The sequence below is a fragment of the Triticum aestivum genome, chromosome 3B (assembly GCF_018294505.1).
Source record: "Triticum aestivum cultivar Chinese Spring chromosome 3B, IWGSC CS RefSeq v2.1, whole genome shotgun sequence".
NCBI lineage: Eukaryota > Viridiplantae > Streptophyta > Magnoliopsida > Poales > Poaceae > Triticum > Triticum aestivum.
In genome coordinates, this window is record NC_057801.1 from 815747815 (window position 1) to 815752508 (window position 4694).

Consider the following 4694-nt stretch of genomic DNA (forward strand, 5'->3'; position numbering starts at 1 on the left):
CAGAAAATAGATTTGGTAATCAACTACTCCCTCTGTTCATTTTTATAAGGCCTTGTATACATTTCAGACAACATGCAAAACAAGTCACTTTTCTCCTTCGTCCTGCGTGTAGTTTCTGTATATCGTGGGTAAGGTGAGGCTATTGCAGCCGGACTCCAGGAAAACGACGGCTTGTAAAGATTTCATCATGGACTTCGATCGGAAACCAAGGAAGGAAAACAAGAGGAGGATTTCGTGTACTACTAATGCACGTACTAATCCTATCCGCGTACGGATGCTAACTTCTACGTACTCCGTATATATAACATGACTCAAATACCCAGCACGCAAGCCAAACACGCTTGGAAGCTCTCTCTCTCTCTATAGTCTATATATGCTCATTGTGTTCCAGCGAGGGAAGGGCGTGTGGTCTCCCAAGCCATGGGAAACTCTATATGCCTACATCATTGACGTCGCGTTTCTCGGTGATAAACTATATGCCATCACCAGGTTCGAGGACCTCATCCCACTTGATCTCACATTGGATCGAGATGGAATGCCCATTGTTACAATGGGGACACGTATCATCAAGGCAACGCTCCATGATGAGGAGGACGACCAAGATGGTGACAATGACCAAAATGAAGGTGAGCAAGATGAGAAAGAGGAGGAAGAACACAACGGTCGTGAAGAGGACAGCGAAGATGATGACAATGACCAACATGAAGGTGAGGAAGAAGATGAAGAGGAAGAAGACAATGACAGTGAAGAGGAGGAACGAGATTATGACTTGACCAATATCAATTGCTCAGCTCAATATATACCAGACGCCCAGCCTGGTGGTGTCACCTTAATTAGTCGGCACATCATCGAATTAAATGGGAAGCTACTCATGGTAAATCATCGTCGGCACTTCCATCCAGATACTTTTTGGATCACTCTACGGGTGGATGTTTTTGAAGCAGACTTTAGCACACATGCTTGGGTGCCAGTGACTGGAGGGCTAGGTGGTGGTCGGGCACTCTTCGTTAGCATGAAATTCTCCAAAGCTGTCCCGGCGCCTTGTGGAGGGGTGGAGGAAGATATGATTTATTTTATGGACACGAACGATGCGTTCAACATGAAGTCTGGTACTTCTAGCCCATCGAAGTTTAGTTGGTATTCTATAGGGAGAACATGGCTATTCCCTCCGGAGTCGTGGCTTTGATATGCGAACATGTTCTATCACAATGTTGCAACATATCTAAGATTAGATATCAGAAAGAATATATTGTTTTAAAGTATTTTCTCTCATAATCTATCATCTAAAAAAATTGTTTTGTAGTATATGTAATTTTTTATCATTGTTGGTCAGACTATGCATACAGTTTAGCGAATTTCCCTAAAAATGATTTATAGCCAGCAATAATGTGTGTTCAATTGTAGGTGCATCTACATGGGACACAACCGACTAACACTGGTCACCCTTTTCACCCTGTTTTGTCGTTTCCTTTTTTCAGCGTCCTGTTTCCTATTTAATTAATTTACCTTCAGTATTTTTTTATTGTATCATTAAAAAAATCATTCACTTATTTATTCTAGAAGCATGCAAAAAATTGTCCACGGCTGGTATAATAAGAGTCGTTCCATCCAACAAATTAAATGTTCATTGTAAATAACCTTTTTTTTTAGTTTTAAGTACATCTCTAAAAATGCTCCTTATTTGTTATAAACTTGTACTCATAGCCCAAAAATATTCATGGAACTAGTTTTTTAAGATTATGAAGTATTGTTGTTAGCTAATTCTTTTATTTAGGTGCATGGATATTTTCTATGAACTATAATAAACAGACGTTTTTTTTCCGAGATTGTCGAAACAAACAAAACCAACTTTGGGAGTCATATAGCATGTCAACTATCAAACAATTCTTGTGAAACTACATGGACAAATTAAGTGAACATCAGAACACATCTAGTGTACATGAACATTTTTTAAATGCTTTGGGACTATTTTTTGTGAGATACAAGACCATACATTTGATGAATAAGAACAATACTGGCGCACTATATATGCATTTATTTGGTCAACTAAGTTTTCCTCCTAGGTCATTATGCATGAATGTTTGATAATGGCGTGTTTTTTTCACGTATAGTAAGGATAAGGAGATATGACCAGGATGCGAGGTAAATAGGATGGCACAAAACAGCTAAGCCACCGAAGATGCGAGGTAAATAGGATGGCGCATTCAGGTATGCACCACTGTCGTCGCCACTGTTGCTGGCGAGGAGGACGAGGGAGCTTTGCGGACACGGGCTCCGCTTCCTCCCCTTCCCTCCAACCACCAAAGTTGTGAAAGTGAAGGTAGAGATCGGCGCAACAACGACCATCGCCGACGGTCTCAATGTGTAGGGTCGGGTATTTTTTTTTCCTGTTTGTTTCACCATTCTTTGAACTAAATATTATACTCCCTCCGTCTGAAAGTAAGTGTCGCTGATTATTACAATTTTGTACTAAATCAGCGACACTTATTTTGAGACGGGGAAGTAGTAAGCAGAACTGGTGCTCATGAAATAACTCATGGTTTGTGACTACTGCAGAATGATGTGAAAGTGAAACCGAAAAATAAGAAGATACGAAGTACACACTATTGAAACACAGCCAAAATAACAGCTGAAATATGTGTGGTGAAACTCTTCGTTTGAGTAAATCAGTTTGAATTCAACAAAACATTTCTCGAAAGAAAATTGAAGGTGAAAGGAAATATGACAAAATCATATGGCTGGCTTCGACCCACTTTCCATCCCACGAGATGATTGGCATGTCTCTTTCTTTAGCACCAGAAGCTTGCCTGCCAAGGAAACTAGTAGTAGCTCATTCCATTGCTGAGTCACCTGTCAACGCTATCCCAAAATCAGACGGGCCAAGGAAAATTCAACAGGGCGACGGTGTACACCAAGTACCATGAGAGCCACATACACTATGACTGACAGGTAGAGAGGAGAGGCCGCAAGCCCACCCGTCAGGCACTCGCTGCCGCAGTGCGCGCCTACGCGTGGTTGTACGCGAGCGTCACTGTCGTAGGAAGGCTCGTGTGCGGGTACATATGACCACATGCTCGAATTAGAGAAGTTTGAGCGCCCTGCTCGGCTCACCTCCCCCTATAAAAATGTCTCCAGGGCTCCCCTGCTTTTCCTACAGAAACACATAAGCACACACTGACACACGATCAGTAGCAGAGAAGACCTGAGTTTTCTCAAAGCTTGGAGAGCAGAGGAAAGAAAGAAAGACAGGGACGGGGAAATTTAAGTGGTGTAGAAGCTTAGCAGAGCATCAATGGGGTTTTGCTGTGGGTGTTCGGATGTCAAGGTGCTCCCCAAGAACAACTCCTTGGCTTCCTCGCCCTCGCCGTCCGCTAAAGATTCCAGCGATGGCGCCAAGAAGAAGCATCCTCAAGCCGTAAAGAAGGAAGGGAAAGAGAAGAAAAGGAGCAACCTTGACCGGGCCGCCATGGCGTCGCCCCGCCTCCCCTTCCATTCTCGACCAGGCCTAATGTAATAGATTATGCAGATTTCAGAACAATAGTGCATACATACAATCATGTAGGTTCTCTTATTAGCTTATGCCTGGGTTTGCCTCGGTTGTTCCGCTGAAGATTTCATTTGTACTGTGTCCACGTGTACTATTTTATTCATGGATGGTCAGTTGATCCAATTGCTGCTGTTCTTGTCAATTTACTAGTAGACATTACATTCATTGTCATCAGGATAATATTTGTTTTCTTACTTTTATCTTGGATTGTTATTCCTCTGGCTTGACTGAACTTACTAGGTTGGGTGAACAAAGACATGATCTTTCATGTCTTCCCTCCCTGCGGAATGTGGATGTGTGATGCAGAACTAAGTAAAATAAAAAAGAGAATTTGTCATCCAATAAATAAAGACATGTCAAAATGAAAGTACTTTACTTAGGAAAGTGTGTTGACATAACTAAAGGATTCTGCTTCATCAAGGCAAACCCAACAAAGGACTTGTTCATCATTTTCGTTAACTGAATTGCACATTTTAATCCTAGTTTCTATGTATGTAATAATGCTTACCCCATTCAAATATTTCTGCAACATTTTACCTTGGAGTTGTTACATTGTGTCAAGTTTAACCAAATTTAATGGTTTGCCACTAGTTCTGACTGGATTGGCTGCACTTGTCATGCTGATGTGGCTGGTTACCGGTACTCCAACTAGATAGCATAGACCAGCGGGGTGCGTCTCCCTACATGCACTACCCAGCCACGTGAGAGATATTTTTCGACAAAAGGTGTTTTTTATTGACTCAAAATCAAGCATCGAGCGATACAATTATAGTGAGTACACACACACGCGCGCGCGCGCGCGCCCACAAAGTATCACGTCGGCAAATAGCAAAGTCATTCAAGACCAAAGCTATGCCTAGTCGAAGGGGAAAATGAAAAAGAAAACGAAAGCGATGAAAACAATGATTGACGACATACGACAGTGACCATTGGCACCAATCATGTCTTGGCAGCACAAGGACTACGAAGAAGGTTCTTCAAAAGCGACGCCTTCAAGAAGAGAACAACCTGCCCGATCCTACCATCGAAGGTCAGATTGTGGGTTTGCACCTTGAAGATCAAATCCGACGAAATTCCGAGCAATTCCTTCATCAAGGTTACGACGCAGAGAATGCCGCCATTGCCAGGTATAACCAAAGGGTCATAC